The following is a 24983-nucleotide window of genomic DNA, read 5'->3' as shown; positions in this document are numbered from 1 at the left end:
TTCCTGTGGCCCTGCAAGCAGGCACCACCAGCAGGACAGTGACCCGGCTGTGCTCCGACCTGAAGCTGGCTGCGGTTTCAGGACCCCAGAGAGGACTCTGCCACCTCACCTTTCCAGCCAAGAGCTTCGTTCCTTTGCAGGAAGCACTGCCCTCCCGGACAGCCAGCCATTCAGAGCCTGCTAGCCCGGGACCAGTTCCAGCCTGCGGGACAAAGCGGTAACCAGGGCCGCGGGCCCGGATGACCCCGGACGGGCAGTTGGCTCTGCTGCCTGGCAAGGCCCTCGCCATGGTTACGGCCCACCCATGGCTCTGCTCAGAGGATGGCATTGTTTGGGCGGCAGAGTGTGGCGAGCATGCAGGAGCCAGGGCTGGCACAAGGGCGAGTGCTTTCCCACGCTCCAGCCCCTCAGCAGCGGGACGGCAGCGAGCGTGGGGCCCGGGCTTTGGTGGGCGGGAGGCTGAGGCCTGGAGAAGCGCGCTGGGGCGTCGGGGCCAGCCTTGGGACGAGGCAACAGGCGATGAGCAGACGCCCCACATTTGCAAGGGAGCAGCAGCACAATGACAGCCTTGCTAAGATCACGAACACGCCCAAGCTAACACCGGGGGCCTCACCAACTCCCGTTCCCAGGCAGACAGGACCCCATGATGCTCGAACGCCCTGGCACCTCCGAGCCTTTGCTCCCACTGACCACTCGGCCTGAGGCCCGTCTGCCAATTCTATCCCTGGCAAGAATCCTCCCTAGAAGTTGTCGCCTTCCTTAACTCCTCCCCGTGCGGCCGGGAGGGACGCTGTCGCCTGCCCCTTTCCACACACACCAGCTTCTCTTTGGAAACTTGTCCCTCCGCCATGCTGTGGGGCCTTGGCGTGCAGAAGAGCGCATCTCAGAGGCTGCAGGCGCTGGAAGGTCTGGCTGGACCCCCCTTGGTCCCCTGGACCAGCCCTGTTCAGTGTTGTCTGCTGGGCCCTGGGCCCTGGGCCCAGAAGGAAGGGCGCAAGGATGAGTCTGTGGTTTTACCCACCATCCTGTGGCCACCACAAGGTTCAAATCAAACACGAAGATACAATTACGAAAGCGCAAGGGAAAAACAACTCGTACATACACAGGGACAGTGCGACGATGGCTCGCTTATCAGAAACAAGGGGGAGTTCCCATCGTGGCTCAGCAGGGAACGAACCCGACGAGCATCCATGAGGATGCGGGTTCGATCCCTGGCCTCGCTTCGTGGGTTAAGGATCTGGTGTTGCCAGGAGCTGTGGTGTGGGTGCAGATGTGGCTTGGATCCCACGTTGCTGTGGCTGTGGGGTAGGCCGGCGGCTACAGCTCTGATTGGACCCCTAGCCTGGGAACCTCCATATGCCGCAGGTGTGGCCCTAAAAAGCCAAAAAAAAAAAGAAAAGAAAAGACGAGAAAGAAGGGAAGCCAGGGAAGGATATGTTCAAACTGGTCAAAGGGAAAGAAGTCGACCCAGGAGTCTACATCCGCAAAACCATCCAAAATGAACATGCTGCCTAATAAATTCACTGAGTAATAAAAAAATTTAAAAAAACACACACACATGACAAAAAAAAAAAAAAAGGCACATGCTATAAAAACATTTCCAGGTTTAGCAGGTCTAATAGTAGGTCTAAGGGAGAATGGTGCTGGCAGACTTTGTCCTACAATAAACTCTAAAAGAGGTCCTTCGGGGTGAGAAGAAAGGACAAAGGATGGTGACTCCAGTCTACAGACGTGAGAAGCCTGGGAGGGTGATTGCGTCTTGAGGTACAAAACCACGTAAATATATCACCATTTCTTAACTTCTTTACAACATGTGACTGCACAACTACCCAAGTATAACGCTATATATGCACACGTATCATATAACAAACAATTGTGTCATTGCATTTAGGACATACGTAGGTGTAACATACACGACAATAACAGCACAAAAGAGTGGCGTGAGATGGAGTTACGTTTAACGGAATTAAGGCAGGATTAATCAGAAGGAGATGCTAATAAGATGCATACATAATCTTCAGAGCAAACACTAATAAAAGAACTAAAGATATAGTTTAAAAAATCAGCAGAGGCGTTCCTGTGGCGGCTCAGTAGAAATGAATCTGACTGGCATCCATGAGGACGCAGGTTCGACCCTTGGCCTCACTCAGTGGGTTAAGGATCTGGCCTTGCTGTGAGCTGTGGTGTAGGTCATAGATGCAGCTCGGATCCCCTGTGGCTGCGGCTGTGGTGTCGGCCGACAGATACAGCTCTGAATCGACCCCTAGTCTGGAACCTATGCTGTGGGTGTGGCCCTGAAAAGCCCAAAAAAAAAAAAATCCACAGAGAAATTTAAATGATACACTAAATGAATATTTGCCCAAGTACATGAAAGGAGTTAGCAAGAGAAGAGACAAGGAAGGAAAAAGGAGACGGACAGAAAATACACAGCAAAGTCAAAAACGAGAACCTAAGTGGAGAAGAACAAGAAAGTGTCTGCGTCCCGGGTCCCTGCGTCCCTGGCCCGGACTCTGCGCTCCTCAAGCTCCTCAAACCCTTGGAATCCCGCGTGCGAGGACTGCCTTTGGTGGTTCATAATAAGCGCTCTGGGCCAAACCTGAGTTTATGCGAATGAGCTAACTCTGGCTGGGCCAGTGCCCCAGACAGCTCCAGGATGAAGGCTGGGTGCCCCAGGAACCAGCTCCCCCAGGGACTAGAGGGCTGGGACTTGTGGCCACCTCCCTCCACCCTTGGGGGGTGGGGGGGGCACATATTGAGTTCACTCAGGAATGGCCAACGATGTAATCCACATTCCTATGTCATGGGACCCCACCTAAACCCCTAAACGACAGGGCTTGAGGGCTTTCAGGTTGTGAACATATGGATGGACGGAGGGGGGCGCAGCCAGAGCAGGTAGGAAGCTCTGCACACCCTTCTCTTCCACACCCAGAGCAGGTAGGAAGCTCGGCACGTGCCCCCTTCCATACTCTGCCCTGTGCATCTCTTCCATTGGGCTGTTCCTGGGGTGCACCCTCCGCAGCAGACCTGTAATCCTAGGTGAGTTCCGTTGAGTCATTCCACTGAGCTTCTGAACCTGAGACGGGGTTGTGGGAGCCTCTGCGTGTGCAGCCAAGTCAGACAGAAGCATGAGGAGCCTGGGGACCCGGGACTTGCAACTGGCATCTCAAGTGGGGGCAGCCTTGTGGGCTGGGGCCCTTTACCTGCAGGGTCTGTGCTGACACCAGGTAGTTCTCATCAGAATTGAATGGAATTCCATAAGTGATAAAGCTGGAACATAAGCAGCTGGTGTTGGAGCATCAGAGAATTAGATTGATAGATACTAATTATGTCTTTAATTACATTAAATGTGAGGTTGGGTCTAAACACCCCAATCAAAGGACAGAGCTTTTCAGACTATATTAATTTTTTTTTTTTTTTTTTTTTGGTCTTTTTCTAGGGCCGCACCCGAGGCACATGGAGGTTCCCAGGCTAGGGGTTAAATCGGAGCTGTAGCTGCTGGCCTACACCACAGCAATGCTGGATCTTTATCCCACTGAGCAAGGCCAGGGATTGAACCCACAACTTCATGGTTCCTAGTCAGATTCGTTAACCACTGAGCCACGACGGGAACTCCCCCTTTTTTTTTAATTCAGGATCTTTTAATTCAGGATCCAATTCTACATGAGCTAAACCTTGGATTCAAAGACACAAATCGATGCAAGTAAATGCACAGAAAAAGATACATGTGCGAACAGCCAGCCGTAAGACAGCCGGGGTGGCTATATTGATATCAGACCAAATAGACACTAAGGAGAGTCATATTCCTAGGACAAGGAGGACGTTTCTAATGACACAGCAGTTAGAAATGCACACATCTCTAGCCTAAGAGTCTCAAAATACATGAAGCAAAAGCCAGCATAATTGAAAAGATTAAACAATGCGGTTGGAGATTTCTATACCCTACACTTGATGATGAGAAAACAGCTCGTTGGAACGTAAGCCAGGGCAGAGAAAATCTGAACAACGCTGCAACCAGCCTGACCTGACAGGTAGAGACGCCCCGCCCAGCAAAGGCAAAAACATTCCTCCCGAGCCTACCTGGAAAGGTCTCAGAACAGAGGGCAGATCAGGTCTCAATACTCTTAAGAGGACTGAAATCACACAGAGCCTGCTCTCCAGCCCCAGAGGAATTAAATTAGAAACCAGCGACAGAAAACAATCTGGGAAACCCACAGATATTTGGAACTTAAAGAACATATTGCAAGAAAATATGAGTCAAAGGAGAAATTGCATGGGAAAATAGAGACTATTTTGAGCCAAATGAAAATGAAAACGCCGCAAATCAAGCACTGCCACTAACGCAGTGCTTAGCAGGAAATGACAGCTCTGAACACCTAGATCAGGAAAGTCGCCAATCAGTAACATCAGTTTCCACCATAAAAGTTACCAAGAGAAGAGTCAATTACACCCAGAGCAGACATAAGACAGGAAATAATGACGATTAACACAGAAATCAGTGACAGAAAGCAGAAACACACGGGAGAAAATCAGTGAAACCAAAGATTGGTTCTTTGAAAACATCAATTCAAAAAAACAAAACAAAACAAAACAAAAAAAAAAAAGGAGAGAAGGTATAAATGATCAAATTCAGGAACGAAAGAGGGGCTGTCACAACTCTACAGAAATACAGGCTCATAAGCGAATATTATGAACAATTCTATGTTAACAAAATAAACAGATAAAACAGACAAATTCCCATAAAGACTCCAAATTTTAAACTGACTTAAGAAGCAAGTGAAAATTGGAAAAGACTTTTAGCTAGGAACTTCAGTCAGTAACATAAAATCTTCCCACATATAAAAAGTCCACCCCAGATAGTCTTACTGATAAATTCTACCAACTCTTTAAAGACATAGCACGAAATCTTTCACAATGTAAAGAAGGAAACATTTCCCCAACTCATTCTATGAGGAAAGCATTATCTTATACCAAAGCCAAAGATGTCTCAAGAAAACCACGGACCAAGAGCCTTGTGAACATGGATATAAAAATCCTACAAAGAATATTGCAAACTGAATACAGCGCCAGGTAAAAAGGACCATACATACACCACGACCAAGAGGGATTTATTCCAGGAATGCAAAGTTGGTTCAACATGCACGAAACAATGCATGTAATATATCCCATTAACAGAATGAAAGACATAAACTCAGATTCAGGAAGAGCACTTGACGGAGTCTAACACCCGTTCGTGATAAAAATTCACAACAAACTAGAAACAGAAGGGAATTTCCTCAAGCTGATAAAGGCACCTACAGCTACTGTCCCACTCAGGATGAAAGACTGCGTTTTCCCCTCAACATCGAGAACAAAAGAAGGGTATCGGCTCTTGCCACTGTCACTCAGCATGACACCGAAGGCTCCAGCCGGGGGAAGAAGCGCACATCAAATGAGATAAAGCAAAGGAAATAAATGAGAAGCATCCAGATTGCAAAGGAAGAAGTTAAACTATTGTTATTCACACAGGACAGTCCTGTGTGCACAAAATCCTACGGAATTTCCCCCAAAGCTATTAGCACTAATAAATGAGTTTAGCAAGGGAGCAGGATTTAAGATCAGTATTCAAAAAGCAACTGCAATAAACATTCTGAAATTGAAATTAAGAAACCAATTCCATTCACCAAAGCAAAAAGAATAACAAAATGCTGAAGAATATCTGTAACAAAACAAGGGCAAGACTTGTATCAATAAAATGACCAAACACCGTGGAGACAAAGATTTAAGTACATGGAGACGGTCCTCTTTCAGTTCTACCCAAACTGACCTACACATTCAGTCTAATCTCTGTGAAACTCCCGGTTGGTTCTTTGGGTAGGAATTGACAAGCTGGCCCCAATTTATCCGGAAATTCAAAAAGGACCTAGAATCTAGAATCGCCAAAACAAGTTTGAAAGGGACAGTTGGAAGACCTACTGACCCACAAAACTTACTGTAAAGCCACAGTGATCAAGACAGCGGCGTCTGGGAATAAAGACCAATGGAGCAGAATTAGGAACCCAGAAACCAGCACTGAGTTTACTGTCAAATGATTTCCTTCCTTCCCTCCCTCCCTCCCTCCCTCCCTTCCTTCCTTCCATCTGTCTTTCTTTTTTTCTTTTTAGGGCCACACCTGCAGCATATGGAAGTTCCCAGGCTAGGGGCTGAATTGAAGCTGCAGCTGCCGCCCTATGCCACAGCCATGGCAACACTGGATCCGAGCCACATCTGTGACCTACGCCACAGCTTGCGGCCATGCCAAGATTCTTAACCCATGAGCAAGGCCAGGGATCAAACCGGCGTCTTCATGGATACTATTCGGTTCTTAACCCGCGGAGGCACAAATGGGGACTCTGGTCGAATATTTTCAATGAAAATACAAAGACAATTCAATGGCAGAACGATAGTCTTTTCAACAAACGGTACTGGGACAACTGGACTTCCACAAACAAACAAACAATAAAACCTCACACCATATACAAAAAGCAACTCAAAATGCAGCAGAGAACTCCCTGTAACAACTAAAACTATACAACTTCTATAAGAAAACACAGGTGAAAAAACCTCTGTGATCTGGGTTAGGCATGACACCAAAAGCACAATCTATATAGAAAAATTGAGAAATTGGACTTCATCGTAAAAAAAAAAAACTTCTCTTCAAAAGTCACTGTTAAGAGAATGAGGAGTTCCCTGGAGTTCTCGTTGGGGCTCAGCAGAAATGAACCTGACTAGCATGCATGGGGATGCAGGTTTGATCCCTGGCCTCGCTCAGTGGGTTAAGAATCCGGTGTTGCTGTGAGCTGTGGTGTAGGTCGAAGATGTGGCTCGGATCTGGTGTTGCTGTGGTTATGGCCTAGGCCAGCAGCTACAGCTCTGATTCAACCCCTAGTGTGGGAATCTCCATATGCCACAGGTGCAGCCCTAAAACAACCAATGGGGAAAAAAAAAATGAGGAGTTTCCTGGTGGCACAGCAGGATAAGGATCTGGCATGGTCACTGCTGTAGCTCAGGTCACTTTCGTGGCAAGGGCTCCATTCTGGCTGGGGGATTTCCAAATGCCGTGGGTGCAGCCAAAAAGAAAAAAAAAGAAAATGAGAAAACAAGCGAGAGACAGGGGAGAAAAATATCTGCAGAGCAAGTATCTAATAAGGGACTAGCATCCAGAATATATAACAAACACGGTTCAGTGAGAACACACCTCATGTTAAAAATGGGCAAAAGACCTGAATAGCTTATGAAAGAAGATACATGAAATGACAACAGTACCTAAAAGAAGGCTCAACCTCATTAGTCATTAGGGAAATGCAAATTAAAGCCACAGTGAGATGCCACTTCGTACCTCCTAGGATGGCTAGAATCAGAAAGACAATAACCAGTGTGGCTGAGGATGTGGGGCAGGTGGCACCTTCATGCATCTCTGCTGACAATGCAAAATGGGGCAGTCACTTGTAAAACGGGCCAGCAGTTTCTTTGAAAAGTTAAGCATAAACTTCCGTATGACCCAGCATTTCCCCTCTCAGGAATCTACCCCAGAGAAATGAGAACATATGGGGACCCGCAGAGGTGTGGGAATGCTCAGAGCGGGGTCTCCGTAAGAGACCCCAACCGGAAACAATCTAAATGACCATCAGCTGGGGAACGGCTAAACTGGGGGCCGTGCAGACAAGGAACCTCGGGTCAGCAATACAAGAATGAGGCGCTGATACCTGCGTCGACTGAATGAGCCTCAAAAACATGATGCCGAGTGAAGCCGCCACGGACGACAGACGGCGTGGTTCGTCTTTGTGAAGGTCCAGAAAAAGCAGATCTGTAGAAACAGAAAGCAGGTCAGCGGTTTCCTGGGGCTCCGGCGGAAGCAGGGATCGGCTAATGGGCTTGAGGGAACTCGGGGCACGATGGAGATGTACTCATATTGGATTGTGGTGACGGTTGCACAACCCTGTAAGTTTACTAGAAATCCCTCCCGAAGGGTAAATGCTATGCGGTGTTAATTTCACCTCGTCAACAAAGCTGTTTTTAAAGAAACAAACATTTGGGAGTTCCTGCTGTGGCTCAGCGGTAATGAACCCGACTGGTATCCCTGAGGACACAGGTTTGATCCCTGGCCTCGATCCACAGGTTAAGGATCCGGCGTTGCCGTGAGCTGTGGTGTAGGTTGCAGATGCGTCTCAGATCTGGCGTGGCTGTGGCTGTGGGGTAAGCCGGTGGCTCAGCTCTGATTCGATCCCTGGCCTGGGAACCTCCATGTGCCGTGGGTGCAGCCCTATAAAAACAAAAAAAGAAAAAAAAAAAAGATTTAAATTACGGAGAGACACACCTTGATGTTGGATTATAAAGCCAAACATAGAATGATGGCATTTCTCCCCACGTGACATACGGATTTAGTGCACTTCCCGTAAAAAATCCCAGCAATGTTTTTGTAGAATAGACAAGATTATGCTAAAACTTATATGCAAAGACAAAGGAACTCCAATAGTTCAAATGATTTGGAAGAATAAAGTAAGAAGAATTACTCTACTCGATTTCAAGCCGTATTAAATAGTGACAACAATCCATGCTGTGCGGCATGGGGGGTGGATAGACACAGATCAACGGAACGGAACAGAGATCTTAGAAAACGCCCTGCATAAGCACAGCCAGCTGATTTTTTTTTATGCCCACACCCGTGGCATATGGAAGTTCCCAGGGTAGGGGTGTAATCAGAGTTCCAGCTGCCAGCCTACATCACAGCCACAGCAACGTAGGATCTGAGCTGCGTCTGTGACCTACACTATAGCTCACAGCAACGCCAGATCCTTAACCCACTGATAGAGGGCAGGAATTGAACCCGTTTCCTCATGGTTACCAGTCAGGTTCGTTTCTGCTGTGCCACACTGGGAACTCCAATTATTGCCTTTTCAGTAAACAGCCTTGGAATGACTGAATATCCACAGGCAAAAAAGTAAACTTCAATCTAAACATTGCATTTTATTTTTAAAATTCAGCTCAAAATTAATCATGGATTTAAATGTAAAATACAATACGTTTAGCAGTTCCCATGGTGGCTCAGTGGAAATAAACCCGACTAGTATCCATGAGAACATGGGTTCGATCCCTGGCCTTGCGCAGTGGGTTAAGGATCCTGCATTGCCGTCGGCTGTGGTGTAGGTTGCAGACACCGCTCAGATCCCAAGTTGCTGTGGCTGTGGTGTAGGCCAGCAGCTGCAGCTCCGACTCGACCCATAGCCCGGGAACCTCCATATGCTGTGGGTACAGCCCTAAAAAAAAAGAAAAAAAAAAAAGCCAAACTTTTATATGATAGAATCAGAGAAACTCTTTAGGACCCAGGCTTGGCGAAGAGTTCTTAGAACTGACACCAAAATCATGGTCTGTAAAAGAAAAATCAACAAGCTGAAACTCATCAAAATAAAAAAACCTCCTGCTCCGTAGAAAACCCACTTAAAGGACAAAATGACAAACTGCAGGGTGGGAGCAAATATTTACAACGCACACAGCAGACAAGGGACTCCTACCTAGAGTCTGCCCGTCTACATTAAAAAATCCTCGAGGGAGTTCTCGCCGTGGCACCGTGGGTTAAGCATCCAGTGTTGCTGCAGCTGTGGGGTAGGTCATAGCTGTGGCCTGGATTCAGTCCCTGGCCCGGACACTTCCATATGCAATGGAAAAAGAAAAAGAACCCTGAGAAGATGGACAGAAGACACAAAGAGACTTTTCTCTTGGGGCCCGCTAACAAGTGCGTGCTGGAGGGTGGGGCTGTGTCCCCAACTCGGGGCGGGTGGGGCTGAGTCCTGCAGCAGCATCAGGCGTATGGGCACAGGTCTGACTCTGGGTCACCCCCAGAAGAGAGGAGGCCCTGGGGACATGTCCGTGGGAGGGCGGGACCTGAGGGAGGCCTTCCTCAGAGAGAAAAGTGATGAGCAGAGTGTGAACTCAGGCCTCATGAGGGGAATCCCACCCCAGGCCAGCCTGGGCTTGGCCACCTCCTGCCAGGCTTCTGCTCTGGGGTGGGGGACCCAGGAGCACCCACCCCGAAGATGGGGATGCGAGCGCAGCGGGTCCCTGGCAACCCGCCCTCACCCTCGATGGGGCCCCCTGGGCTCTCCTGGCTCCACCATCCAGGGCTCTGAGCTCCCAGGGGCCACCACTGGCCAGGCAATTTTATCTGGTGTCTGTGCAGGGCCCCTCCACCGCAGCCCTAATAGAGACTCTGCCAAACAGACGCCCTCAGGACCCTGGCTCATCTCAGGTGGTCTTAAGGTTTGGCCCCCGACTGCAGAAAGCTGCTCTGGGCGGTGGAGGTGCCTGTGCACGTGGACCAGTGCACTGGGGCACAGCCAGGCTTGGGGAAGGGCCCTACCCCAGCCGAGGCGGGATTCCTGACCCGAGGCTGCCCCCTGCTGGGAGGCTCCGAGGACAGGCCAGCCCAGCCCCGCACAGCCCCTCTTGGGACCCCGGCCGCCTTGGCTGCTGGCCTCAATGCAGAGCCGGACAGCTCCCCGGAGAGGACATTCCTTGTACACGTGGTCAGCAGGAGAGGAGGCATGAGTCCTGCCCCCTCCCCAGGACGGGGGATACGCTGGGGGCCACTCCCAGGGCTGCAGGGCCGGCTCAGCCTCTGGCCTCCAAACCAATGGGGCTCAACAGTGCCCCTGGGAAGGCCCCCCGTGGGGACAGAGCCAGGCCCCTGGGGCAGGTGCTGGGCAGCGGCCTCGGGCACCTGTGACCTTGGTCTCACTTTCCTCCTCTATAAAATGGGAATGGATACGGAACCCACCCCTCAAAGGTACACAGGCCACGATGGTGGCCAGCGGCTATTTGACCACGTGAAAAGGGCTAGTCTGAGCTGGGACGTGCTGTTAAGTGTAAAATACACACTGGCCTGTCAGTCTTCAAACAGAACAAACACCCAGACTGTAAAATATCTTACAACTAATTTTCATGTGATTCCCAAGGTGACAATGTTTTGGATATACTGGGTGAAATATACCGTGAAAATTAATTTCATGGAGTTCCCGTCGCGGCTCAGTGGTTATGGAATCCAACTAGGAACCATGAGGTTGCGGGTTCGATCCCTGGCCTTGCTCGTGGGTTAAGGATTTGGCGTTGCCGTGAGCTGTGGTGTAGGTCGCAGACACAGCTTCGATTAGACCCCTAGCCTGGGAACCTGCATATGCCACAGGTGCGGCCCTAAAAAAAGGCAAAAAGACCAAAAAGAAAAAAAAATTTTACTCATTTTTTAGTTTTTGGGAGGTTACCAGACTAAAATTTTACATTGGCATGTGGCCCAAAGGGTTGTAGGGAAATTCAATGACACAGCACGTGGTGACCAGTAAACCTTGATAAACGGTAGCCAATCCTATCCTTACTAGCACACAGTGGCCACTACAAGGAGCAGTTTCTTCCAAATTTGTGTTTTATTAAGAACTCCTAGTAAGTTTGGGGAGTTCCTGTCATGGCGCAGCAGAAATGAATCCGACTGGGAACCATGGGGTTGCTGGTTCAATCCCTGGCCTCGCTCAGTGGGTTAGAGATCCGGTGTTGCCGTGCATGGTGCAGGTTGCAGATGTGGCTCAGATCTGGCGTTGTTGTGGCTGTGGTATAGGCCAGTGGCTACAGCTCTGATTCTACCCCTAGCCTGGGAATCTCCATATGCTGCAGGTGTGGCACTAAAAAAAGCCAAAAAAAAAAAAAAAAAAAAAAAAAAAAGAAAAGAAAGAAAAAAAAGAACTCATAACTTTGAATGCTATTCTTGTGCTTCTTTTCATAAAAAAAAAATTTTTTTTAGCAAAACTTGAATCAAAGTCACTAGTTCAGGAAGACGTGCCTCCTTTTAACGAGTGGGTCAGCGCCAAGGCTGTACTCAGAGGAGGCTGGAGGCCTGGGCCGCCGTGAGCCGAGACTCTCACAGCCCACCTGCGCGCAGCCCCATCCCACTGGTGCCACACGGGAAAGAACTGCCTGTGCTGCTTCCACTCCTCAGGAGGGGCCGGGGGAGACTGAGCCACAATCTCTGGAGCCCCCCAAGAGGGGCCCAGAACAGACCTTCCTCACAGAAGAAAGTAAGGGAGGGGACCCACCAGAACCTGCGTCTGGGTGAGTTCTGGAACCGTCCACCATGGAGACAGACGAGCCACGGGTGGAAGTCAAGGTCAAGGGATGCAGAGGCCAACTGTGGCTGAGATTCGGGGAGAGGCGAGGTCCCTGTCGTCAGGGGAACAGGGAGAGAAACCAGGGGAGGCTTCTGGGAGGAGGTGGTGCCATCCTGGAGGCTGTGATTGAGGGAGGCCAGGGAGGCTCCCCCTCCCGCAGCTGATTTCATCAGGGGCCTCCCTGCGCCAGCTCCGTTGCTCCAAACTCTTGGAGCTGATGCCACCTGGGGGGAGAGTCTGGCCACGTGGGGTTGCTCCAGGCGGACATGACCTTGGCCTCTCGGGTGGCATGGAGCCGCAGTTCCTCCTGTGCCAGCAGAGCCCTTTCCCCTCCACCTTCCCCCACTGGGGATTTGGGCCATGCCAATGGCCAGCTTGCAGGTAAAGAAGCTGGAGCTTGGGGGTCTCCTTGCAGAGTCCGCGGGGGGCCCAGCCAGAGCTAGAGAAGAAGCCGCGTTCTGTGGCAGCGCTCACCCAGCGCTGCCAGGCACACGCTTGGCCTCTTTGCACATGGCAATGTGAGCACAGCCAGCCTGATGACAACATTCTGGAGAATGCGGGTGGCACTGGGTCCCCTGAGGAGTTACCAGAGGCAAGTCCAGAAACAAAGCCCTCCTTGGGGCACCCTGCCTGGTCCCTGCCAGCCAAACCCTAGAAGACGCTTCAGAGGGGAGCTGGGCACCAATGGAGCCAGAAGCCCACTTCTCCTGAGCCCTGGATGCCAGGCCTCTGGGCAGCTCCGGCCGACCCGCCAGGTCCATCTTACACTCCTGCCAACGGTGCACGAAGGGCCCGACTTCCCCACATCCTCACCAAACCTGCTGCCATGACGACAGCCATCCTGCTGGGCATGCGCTGGTCTTTCTTTTTTAGGGCTGCACCCACAGCGTAGGCTATTTCCCAGCTAGGGGTGGAATCGGAGCTGTAGCTGCTACACCACAGCCACAGCAACGAGGGATCCAAGCTGCATCTGCGACCTACACCACAGCCCATGGCAACACCAGCTCCTTAACCCACTGAGCGAAGCCTGGGATCAAACCCAGATCCCCATGGACACTGGTCAGGTTCTTAACCCGCTGAGCAACAACAGGAACTCCTGTCACTGTGGTCCTTTTTTTTTTTTTTTTTGTCCTTTTAGGGCCACACTTGTGGCTTACGGAGGTTCCCAGGCTAGGGGGTGGAACTGGAGCTGCAGCCGCCGGCCTACACCACAGGCACAGCAACACAGCATCCGAGTCGCATCTTCAACTTACACCACCGCTCAGGGCAACGCCAGATCCTTAACCTATGGAACAGGGCCAGGGCTAGAACCTACGTCCTCATGGATACCAGTCAGGTTCGTTAACTGCTGAGCCACAACAGGACTCCCCCAATTTGCCCATTTTTGAATGGGATTTTTTTTTTTTTTTTTTTTTTTGGTGTTGAATTTTAGCAGTCTCTATATTCTGTATACCAATCCCTTATCGGATAGACGACTTGCAGTATTTTCTCCCATCCCGTGGGTTAGCTTTTCACTCAGGTGACAGCGTCTCTTTTTTTTTTTTTTTTTTTTTTTTTTTTTGTCTTTTTGCTATTTCTTTGGGCCGCTCCCGCGGCATATGGAGGTTCCCAGGCTAGGGGTGAATCGGAGCTGTAGCCACTGGCCTACGCCACAGCCACAGCAAAGCAGGATCCGAGCCGCGTCTGCAACCTACACCACAGCTCACGGCAACGCCGGATCATTAACCCACTGAGCAAGGCCAGGGATCGAACCCGCAACCTCATGGTTCCTAGTCGGATTCGTTAACCACTGTGCCACGACGGGAACTCCTTTTTTTTTTTTTTTTTTGACAGTGTTCTTGATGCTCCAGCTTCACCTCTGCAGGTGGACACTCCCCGCCCTGCCCACGCTCCTGAGGAAAAGGTCTGCCCGCTCTCTCCCTGCCTCCCTGCCCACAGCCAGATGACGTGTGCGGTTGCACTTCCCTGCACTTCTAGCTGGTCTGTGTCCGTCCTCCCTCCCACTGCCTGGAGCCCATGCGCACACACACGCACACACGCACGCGCACGCACAGCTCTGAGTTCTGTGGCCAGGCTCCATGCCCAGTGGCTGCCCGCACCCCCCCAGTGCACAGGGCTTGGAGAAAGGCTCGGAAAAGTGGATGCCGCCAGCAGCCAATTCTTACACAATACACAAGGTGTCTGGCCAAGATGGAACACGTTTCCATTCAAGGCATGACCAGTCTATGGAACGGAGCAGACTTTGGCTTCTTCACCAGCTGAGAGACTTGGAATTGCTCAAAACCCCTATGGAAAGGCTACAGCATCGTTTGCACACATGTCTCAGAAGTTCCTCAGGAAGCAGAGACGGGAGCTGAGCTAAGACTGCGGATTCTTCCGAGGCAATAACGGGGTGGTGGCCAGGCTGGGACAGGGGTCAGGCTCTGACCACTATTCTTCGAGGCTTTTATACGAGGTTTTCTTCAACCTGGCATAGACAAGCAGGGCAGCTGTCTTCTGAGATCCTAACCCATCTAAGTGGAAGAGGCCCCAGGTTTGTGCGGCCCCTGAGTTCGAGGAGCTCAGTATGAGGAAGAGATGAGAAGCCCCAGTTACCCTGCCGCCAGGGGAGAAGTGCAGGCGTGAGCCTCCTGCCACGGCAGGTGTGCAAGGTGTGCAGGGAGGCCGCCATGGTTCCAGGGCGACACAAAGATGTCCTCCCCCTCGAACATTTTCTGTTTTTCTGCTTTCTTCACCCGCACAGACTCTGCCAGGGCTTATTCAATCGGCAAGTCAACTTCGTGGGGGTGGGGGGACACCAGGAGCCACCTCTGCAGAGAGACCTGCCCAAGAACCTCCCCGTGTGGTTCCATGTGGGAGCACAGGATGTAGGGTGGGAAGAAGCAACCTGGACGGGGCTCTCGAGAAAGCCTGTGGCGGAGTTCCCGTCGTGGCGCAGTGGTTAACGAATCCGACGAGGAACCATGAGGTTTCGGGTTCGATCCCTGGCCTTGCTCAGTGGGTTAAGGATCTGGCGTTGCCGTGAGCTGTGGTGTAGGTTGCAGACACGGCTCGGATCCCACATTGCTGTGGCTCTGGTGTAGGCCGGTGACTACAGCTCCAATTCGACCCCTAGCCTGGGAACCTCCATATGCCGCGGGAAGCGGCCCTCGAAAAGGCAAAAAGACCAAAAAAAAAAAAAAAGAAAGAAAGAAAGAAAGCAAGCTTGTGGCTGGGCCGCCCGGGCCTGGACAGCCTGAAGGAGGCGTCCTGAGGGAGTGAACCGTTGGAAGTGCCGAGAGGAGGCCGTTTGCCAGGTGTGGGTGATGCCACCCGGGCCTGGCCTCCGCCAGCTGAGACGGTGGCCTTGGGTAGCCTCGGACATGGTGGAAATAGGCTCACGAGGGCTTGGGGTGGTGGGAGCGCCCACAAGTGCCCATGTCCGAGTCCCTGGGAAGGGTCGGCGCCAAACCAACGTCTGCTGGCCTCCCTGCTGCCCAGCTGCTGCCCTGGTGACATTCGGGTCCTTCCGGCTCATCCGGACACTGTCCCCAGGAAGCCAGCAGAGAGCAAAGGCAGAGAGGCGCCAGGCCAGGTCCTAGGAACCCCAAACCCCACAGCCTGCGGGGCCACAGCAGGAGGGTGTGTGGGGACCATCTTTGCTCGGGGCTTAGAAGCCCAGGGCCAAAGCCTCGAGGAACCAGAAAGGGCATGTCTCTGGGCCGTCTTAGCAGAACAACTCAAGGCTAGCTACTTGAGCCCGTCTGCAGGCCAGGCCAGGCAACTACCAGGCCACGTGGGTCCATCAGCCAGGCTGGAAGAAGTTCCAGCTGGGAGAGGGAGGGCTTCCTGGCTTCTCACCGGCTGTGGGCACCGGGTTCCCACCTCCCAGCGGGATGGAAGGGCGTGCGGGAAGCAGCGGGCAGCTGCCCAAGGAGCTCGGTAGCAGAATGGTTTTCTTTTGATTGCGCCCTTGAGGTCTGCACCTCAGGGGGCATCAGAACCAGCTCTGGGAGGAGGAGCTGATGGGCAGTTAGAGCAGAGGCCTTGGCAGAGGAGGAGCCAGCAGCCTTGAGGACGGCACGCCTGGCCCTCCCTGGCTGCGGCCCGAGCGGGGTGAGCTCCACAGCACGGGAAGGGCCCCGAACTAAGCTGCCCATTTCAAGCCAGACCTTCCTGGCTCCGTGGACCGGCGCTGCTGCCCAGGGTGGGGCTGCCCCGCCAGGCGTGATGGGGTTAACGCTGTGGCTGCTCCCTTGGCTGGCGAGGTCCTCCTAAGAGCTGGATTTTTCCTCTCTCCTCCCCTCTGCTCCGGGCCTCTCTGCCAACGCTCAGTCACCCACACCACTCCACCCCCAGGACATGCGGCTGGCTGCCGGCTAAGTGCCCTTTCCGCCAGCTCCCCCCTTTTTCATCGTCACCAGTCTGAGGGCCAGGGCCTCCCGAGGTCCTGCCTGTGGTCTTCCAGCCACTGTCTAGCCCTGGGCTGGCTTCTTCTAAAGGCTGGCCCTGCCGCCACAGCCCCCGGGGGCCTGCGGGACCACAAGCGGACGGGGCAGGTGGGGGGGCCCCTCGGGGGCAGGGAGGGCCCTCAGTGGTGGCAGATGAAAGGCCGGACTCGGCAGGGCTTTCGAGTCAGAGCATCTCTGTTCTTGAGTAACGGTGGGACCATCAGACGGGTCTCAAGGCCCCCATCGGGTAAACGGCCCCAATAATCCAGGCGGAGGTTCGGTTTCGCTCAGGACCTTACAGGGACCTTCCCGAAGCCCCGGCGCTTCCGCCAACGCGCCTCTTCCCGCGTGAGCCCCTCTTCCTTGGCAAGTCTAATCCCCTGGCAGCTTTCCCTTGGTGTGTGACACCCAAGATCAGGGACCACCTGAGGTCAGGATGAACGCGACAAGGCCCATTCACAGAGGGCCCCACAGGGGACAGACAGCTGGAGGAGAAAGGACACACGGGGACGGATTTCTGAAGACACTGGCCTGAGCCAGACATGAGACCGGGCGCGCCCAGCCCCTTCCACCCGACTACGGGCGGGGCAGCAGGGCTTCCCAAGGCCGGGACGGGCCCGCTCACCCCAGTCCACCCACGGCAGCCCCCATCCCACACCCCCCCGTGGGAGCTCTGTGCTCTGGGAAACAGTTCCAGAGGATTTTATAACCAAATCATGCTTCAGCCAAATCTTTGAGAAACCCAGACCACTTTCTAAGCCAGCCTACTTTGAAACCCAACACTAAAATCCACTTTTCGAATGTATGCCCCAAAGTTCTGAAACAAAAATATTCTGGAAACCTCCTGGAAGCTAAGCTACTTTGGAAGAAAATCAGTGGAAAATGGCCAAGCAGTTTCATGTGGATTGTTTTTAAGCCCCCCATGTTTGTAAACTGCTTTGAAGTCAAAGCGGTTTTGTCAAAGCCAGGGTTTCCGCTAGAATTTTCCTGGGAAGAAGCTCAGATGCTTGGACTGGGCTCAAGGAAGGGCCTGCCCGTTCCTTAAGGACACACACCAGGCTGTACACAGGGGCCGTGCCCGCATCTTGGTTGGAGTCTCGGATCTTTGGTGGACACACTTCTCTCTCAAACCCTTTGCCCAGACACCTCCCGATCTGTCCGATCCATGCTGCTCTCCTCTAGAGACCGGGGTGGAAAACCCACCCCAAATGCATCCGAATGCCTCAGCTAGCCCGTGCCTCCTCCTTCCTGGCGTCTGGGTGGGCCGTTCCAGCCTTGGTGCTGGAGGTAGGGCCCAAAGTACCAGAACCCGGTGACGGGGGTGGGGGGTGGGGGGCTGAGCGGAGATAATCACCGGTCTCCCCACACTCACACCTGTCACTTGAGGTGCCATCACGCCCACTTTGTTCCTCCCACAGGCCCAGGAAGCACCACTGGGTCCTGGGTCTGGGGTGGGGGTGCCTCGTCGGCTCTTTGCCCCCCGCTCCCCTGGCTCCTGGGGCAGAGGCGGGTGAGGAGCAGGGAAGGACACACACAAGGCTGGGGAGGGCAGGGCGTGCGGTTCAGGGGCGTCGCTATACTGGGTTCTGAATGACACGTCTTTTCTTTATAGTTTTTGTCAGCCTAGAGCCGACCCCGGGGGGGCCTGTTTTCTCGGGGCAGAGAGTACCCGCCCGTTTTGCCAAGAGACCACCAGCAGCCAGGTGCTCCCAGTCCAGGGGTAGCATCACCAAGGCTGGGTCTCCGGGGCCAACCATACGTCAGGAGTGGCCTCTCCCCAGCGAAGGTGCCACCTCCTTCAGAGACACACAGCTGCGGTCTGACGGGTAGGAGCCGAGACCTCTGTACGACCTGCCAGAAGCCACCCTGGCTTGGGCCTTGAGGCTGGTGTTTTGTTCACAGCAGCACCCTGCCCGCGCATGGGGGGGCAGCAAACATGGGGGCACCCCATCCCAGCTAATGCATGGACGGCGGCGGCGGCTCTGCCTTAGTTCTTGTAAATGTACATGGACTCGAGGAAGCAAACCCAGCGATGGAGCCTCCTATGAGTTGCACTCACGTGTTATCATCTGCCAGCATTTTGTGACACTGAAGGGCACGGAGGTGCAGTTCTTGCAAAAAAGAAACACAGAATGACCACTTCTGGGTCTACAGCCCAAAGCACCGCGAGCAGGACTCAGGCAGAGGTTTGCGCATCCATGTTCACAGCAGCATTACTCACCGTCGCCAAAGGGCAAAGCAACCAAGTGTCCACGGACATGTGATGGACACAGTGTGGCCCATCCAGGCCGTGAGCTCTTCAGCCTTGTAAAGAAAGGACACGTGCTACACCACGAACCCTGAAGACACTGTGCTCAGTGAAACAAGCCACCATAATAAGCCCAAGGACAAACACCATGGGATGCCACCAGGAGGTCCCCGAAAATCAGATTCACAGAGACAGAAAGTAGAAGACCGGCTGCCAGGGTCTGGGGGAGGGGTGGGGGTGGGGTTAGTGTTTCACGGGGACAGAGTCTGGGTTTCGGAAGATGAAATGATTCCTGGAGATGGATGGTGCTGACGGCTGTGCAACAACATCCACATCCCGATGCCTCTGAACTGGACACTCGAGAGTTGTAAAAGGGTGAGTTTTCTGTTACGTGTGTTTTCCCCCAGTTTTTAAAAGATCTGAAATTAGCACCAACTGAAACCATCCTGTCAACTCCGATTCATCCCGGAAAATATAATAAGGTCAACTTTCTTTGTCTTCAACAGTCATCCAAAGCGCATGGTACTGGCACAAAGACAGAAATAGAGACCAATGGAACAGGACAGAAAGCCCAGAGCTCAACCCACGCACCTACAGCCAACGCCTCGATGACAAAGGAGGCGAGAATATACAATGGAGAAAGGACAGCTTGCTCAATAAGTGGTGCTGGGAAAACTGCACAAGAATGGAAATCAGAAACATGGAAAAGAATGAAATGAGAACCCTCCCTAACACCAGACACAAAAATAAACTCCAACTGGATCAAAGACCTAGATATGAGACCAGACACTATCAAACTCTTAGAGGAAAACACAGGCCAAACACTCTCCGACATAAACGATAGCAGCATCTTCTCAGATCCACCTCTTAGAATAATGACGGTGAAAACAAAAATAAACAAATGGGACTTAATGAAATTTAAAAGTTTCTGCACAGCAAAGGAAACCCTAAACAAAAAAAAAAAGACAACCCACAGAATGGGAGAAAATCTTTGCAAATGAAGCAACTGACAAGGGATTCATCTCCAAAATTTATAAACACCTCCCACAGCTCCATACCAAAAAAACAAACAACCCCATCAAAAAATGGGCAGAAGATCTAAACAGACGATTCTCCAAAAAGACATACAGATGGCCAAAAACACATGGAAAGATGTTCAACACCACTCATGATTAGAGAAATGCAAATCAAAACCACGATGAGGCACCACCTACACCAGCCAGAATGGCCATCATCCAAAAGTCTACAAACAGTAAGTACTGGAGAGGGTGTGGAGAAAAAGGAACCCTATGACACTGTGGGTGGGATTGTAAATTGGTGTAACCACTGTGGAAAACAGTACGGAGATGCCTCAGAAAACTAAACATAGAACGACCATTGGATCCAGCAAACCCACTCCTGGGCATTGATCCAGAGAAAACCACGACTCGCAAAGACACATGTACTCCGATGTTCATTGCAGCACTATTTACAATAGCCAAGACAGGGAAACAACCTCAATGTCCATCGGCAGAGGAGTGGATCAAGAAGATGTGGTACATACACACAATGGAATATTACTCAGCCATTAAAAGGGAGGAAATACCAGCATCTGCAGCAACGTGGATGGACCCAGAAATGACCCTGCTGAGCGAAGTCAGGCCGACAGTGAGACACCAGCATCCACTGCCGGCACTGACGTGTGGAATCCGATAAAAGGACACAATGGACTTCTTTGCAGAACAGGTGCTGACTCACAGGCTTTGAAACACCTGTGGTTTCAAAGGAGACAGGTTGGGGGTGGGGGGATGCGCTGGGGGTTTGGGATGGAAGTGCTGTAAAATTTGGTTGTGATGATTGCTGTTCACCTATAAATGTAATACAATTAGGTAATAAAAACAATTAAAAGAACCCCCAAAACTTTGTCTTGTGAGAAACCCATTGTCCTAAATAGGATGGCCAGCCACCTAATGATAAAATAAAGTCTTATTATGGTCATTATTTTACTGGGTGAAAAAAAGCACTTTAAAGCTTCCTACTCTAAATTTGCTTAGCCCTGGGCAGAAACTCTGAAGCTGAAAGTCCCTGCTGGCCCCCTTGCCCCCCCCTGGGACACGGCTTCTGGGCCCCGCAGAGCTGGGCCTCTGAGCTTGACGTGAGGGTGAGTGTGCTGGCTGCGGCCACCGGCCTGCCTCTGGCATCTGGGGAGCTCTGGATGGTGGCCCGGCCATCACGTGCTCTTCCCTTCCTGCTCTGGTCTTTCCTCCAGCCTGGGGAAATTCTTGAGATGAGCAGGGCCAGCCGGCCTCCGCTGACCCGGGACCAGGGCACTGGCTGAGCACGGCTCTTGTGCTCCGAAGCCCCTGAAACGTGATCGGCAGAACACTGGCCCCAAATCCAGAAGGGCCACTGTCTGTGCTAAGCAACCTGATGCTCTGGATGTGCTGAGAGACGGGGGAGGCGGAGGCCACCTTTCCCACGCGAGAACTCCAAGCGGTTCAGGCACCGGGCCCAGCACCACCCAGATGAGGTCATTTCACACAAACGCAGAGACGCGAGCATGAGATGAAGTGTCAGCTCTCCCAGCCCAAGGCAAAGCCAGAGAGACGCAGGGTTGGCGGCAAGTTCCGGGCTGCTGTCACGTCGTGCCTTCTAGCTGATCTACCTAGGGTTTTCCCTGCACTCTGATTATACAAAGACCTACTGTGTGGTGCTGCTGCAGCGCCACGCAAAACAGAAGGAACCTGCAAGCAGAAGACCAGACTCCCGCTCCAGGCACCAGTGCTGACACCGAGGGCCGGTGCCATCCCCTGGCCCTCTGAGGAAGCGTCCTTCCCTTCAAAGGGCAGCGGCATCCTGCGGAAACCATCCCGCGGAAACCAGGAAAGCACTGGAGGCCCAGGCGCTGAGCTGAGTCAAGCGCTCCCCAAGACCTGAGCTGGAGTTTTCCGATCCACCTCTCCAGACACAGCCCACGCCCACAGTCCCGCCAGCCTCCAACCAGGACGGCAAGCTCCAACGCTCAGAGTCCATCGGGCAGGGACGCGACAAGTGATGTTCACTCATCACCGACAATGTCACCCGGCAGACCGCTGCCCGCCAGCGTGACGGTGCCATCCCCACGGGCTAGTGCCCTCCAGATGGCGACCGGGACAGTCCAGTTGAATCCTCTAGGCAGGGCTGGTTCGCAGCAGACGCAGCCGAGGGCAGAAGCAGAGACCAGGTCAGAGCAGGTGTCCTCCTCCTCAGCCCCCCCAGACGAGACACCAAGAATTCCCAAGGGAAAAGCATCCCAGGGCCCTGCCATCCGTCTGCTGGCCCGAGCCAGCACCGCCACGGGGACCTGTGCCCCATCGCTGGTCTCCGCAGAGTAAGGAAGTGCTGCGAAAGTCTCCTGATGCTGATAAAAGGTTCACGCCTACATGACCGAGAGCAATGCGCTCAGAAGGTCAATGGCGCCTCTTCACTGATGGGCCCCTTTAACCCCAGAGGGTGAGATCCCGGGCAGAGATTAAACAGAGGGGTCAGGATCCTGTGGGTTAAATGCCAGAAATTCTGCTAAAAGGAGCTGAAGCGAGTGGGAACGACTGCTTGCTCGCTCACTCACGCTCGCTCTCTCTCACACACACACACACTCAAAGTGCGAGGGGACCCAGCCCCACTGGGCATGGCCCCCAGGCTGTGCAGCTCCTCTCCGTGCGGTCAAGTGCCCTCACCGTGCGGTCAAGTCAGACTGGTACAGGCCCTCCCCAGAGATTTCCAGCTGAGGACACTGGGACTGGTGGGTGCACACTGGGCGGTGAGCCACGCCAGCGCTCAGGCGTGGGTGGGGACGGACCTGCTCAGGTCTCCTGGGCTGAGAGGGAGAGAGAGTTGGGCTCTCTGACCAGAAGGGAGAAGCCGTGTTGGCAGAAACAACAGACACCCACCGGAAATAGTTCTTCTAAACTCCCCCTTTGGGAGAAGCAGGTAAACATTTTAGGTGAATTATGCCTACGTTATCCAAATTTTACCTGTTCGTATTTGGGCAAAGGGCAATGATTAGCCCTGGCTAAGTTGCCTGGTGAGCAGACCCCCTCGCGTCTCCGTGGCTCGGGGAGCCTGTTGCTCTGCAGGACAGGCCCGTGGCAGAAAACAGACCACCCCAAGCCGTGTGTCAGGAGCCCACGCCACCCCTCTGAGATGCTCTCCTGTCCACGTGGGGAGAACGCAGGCTGAGGAGCAAGTCCCCCTGGAAACCGAGCTTCCTTCCGAGGACCCTTCAGGAGGCTCTGCGGCTGTCAGGGCAGCCCCTGAAATCTCGCTGTTGGGAACCCAGCTGGAGCCACGCCTAACAACCAGGGCAGCACAGCTGGTCCAGAGCAGGGCCCTGCCACAAAGGCACAGCCAAGGCAGCTGATGTCGGGGACACTGCCCGAGCAGCTCTAAAGGGCCCAGCCTAGGTGGTGTGTGGACGCAGCTGGCATCCATTCCAACGGTCCCTGGGCCTCCGCCTCCCTGCAAAGATGCCCCCAACACACAGAGAGACCAACCTACATGGTAACTACTCGGGAAGAAGCAGGAATGAAGAAGTGAAGGAGGTGTGGTCCTTTCCTTATTAAGCTCACGACCCAGTGAGGTTTGATGTTTGTCTGAATAGTCTTAAAACGGACACACTTCGGTGAGAAGCTCCTCACCGAGACAAGATGCCCAGCACCATGCCAAGGGCAGCTACAGAAGCACTTCAGAATCATTGCATTATTTACTGTAAATATTATGGCTTGCTTTGAAGAATAATAGTTAGTCCAAATGTTAATGCCTTATTGAAATCCACAGTGTATTGAAAGTGGATCTGTTTTCCCGGGATATTTTTTCAACTCACCTCTTACACTGGGAAACATACCAGATGTGCGTCTTTTTCCATGTGGACGCCGTTTATGGAAAGCTATCCGGTCAGGTGTGACCCAGCAATTCCACTCCTGGCTCTACACCCAAAAGAACTGCAAACAGAATCTCAAAGAGAACTCTGTACACCGCTGCTAGCAGCAGCCTTCTTCAGGGGAGCGCCTAGGTACAGACAACCCACGTGTCCATCAGCAGAGAAAGGGATAAACAAGACGGGGCTCCGGCCATAGAATGAAGTACGATTCAGCCTCAGAAAGGAAGGGAAGTCTGACACCTGCGACAACGTGGATGAGCCTTGAGGGCACGACTAAGTGAAATGAGCCTGTTCAAGACGGACAAACCCGCTAGACGCGCACTCACACGAGGACCCGGGGACGGAAAGCAGACGGGTAGGTGCCAGGGGCGGGGGAGCCAGTGTGTCGGGAGGACAGAGTTTCAATTTGCGAAGGTAGAGAGAGTCATGAGGCTGGACGGTGGCGACGGCTGTACAGCAAGGTGAAGGCAGGTACCTAATGCTGCCGAACCGGACACTTAAAACATGGTTAAAAAGGTAAATGTTACATCATGTGTATCTGGCCGCGATTAAAAACAAAAAAACGGGGGGGGAACAAAGTTACCAGGTCTGAAGAAAGTTCTCTGCTCCACTTTCCCCACGGGCTCCTGCTTCTGCCTTTCCTCACATTTATCAAGAGCTCAGGCGGGGACCCGACCAGGGAGCCGCGTGGAGAAGCCGCCCTGTGCTCACCGAGGGCCCCTGAGAACATAGAATGACATGAAGGAGGCGTCTCCCACTGCAGCCTCGCTCCGCAGCCAAAGGACCAAAGGAGCCAAGAAAAGGCACGGCCACTTCCCTTGAGTGGAGCGCTTTCTTCCCGTCACCAGGGCGCCTCCCGCCTGTGCTGCAGCCCCTCCAGCAGCCCACGGCCACCCCCAGGGCACGGCCCTCTCCCTCCTCGCAATCTCCCGCGATTGTTCCCCCCCGCCTCCATCCCCCCCACTCCACACTCCAACACCTGAGTGAGCCAGATTCCTCCGTCCAAAGGCCTCTGTGGCTCACTGCTGTCTCCCAAGTGAATTCTCATCTCTCGGGCCTGACAGTGCCGTGACTGGCAAAAGGCACCTCGTGATAACTGCTGGCAGGTGTGACTTACTGGTCCTCACACACGCGCGGCACTTTGCTGATGCCACGCCCGCTCCCGTGAGCTGCCTCGCACACCCTTCGGGCTGAGCTCAGACGCTGCCTCTGTCAGGAAGCCCCCCTCCCCGAGATCACTCCTC

At 53.0% G+C, this 24983-nt stretch overlaps 1 protein-coding gene across 5 annotated transcripts in view; it reads right to left on the bottom strand.

The window, feature by feature from the left end:
- The window catches only part of LFNG (LFNG O-fucosylpeptide 3-beta-N-acetylglucosaminyltransferase), a 98383-nt gene that overhangs the window by 49766 nt on the left and 23634 nt on the right, over positions 1–24983 (bottom strand). For 2 of the 5 annotated variants that reach the window (XM_021085995.1, XM_021085998.1), the window contains exon 2: positions 7722–7822. The exons of 2 other annotated variants lie outside the window; for them this stretch is intronic. The gene's annotated coding sequence lies outside the window, so the exon portion shown is untranslated. Of the gene's footprint in view, positions 1–7721; positions 7823–9527; positions 9675–24983 lie in introns of those variants that run through there. One more of the 5 variants, XM_021085994.1, reaches the window with a different exon arrangement.

The sequence above is a fragment of the Sus scrofa genome, chromosome 3, assembly GCF_000003025.6.
Source record: "Sus scrofa isolate TJ Tabasco breed Duroc chromosome 3, Sscrofa11.1, whole genome shotgun sequence".
In the NCBI taxonomy this organism is placed as follows: domain Eukaryota; kingdom Metazoa; phylum Chordata; class Mammalia; order Artiodactyla; family Suidae; genus Sus; species Sus scrofa.
This window is presented reverse-complemented; position numbering and strand designations above follow the sequence as displayed.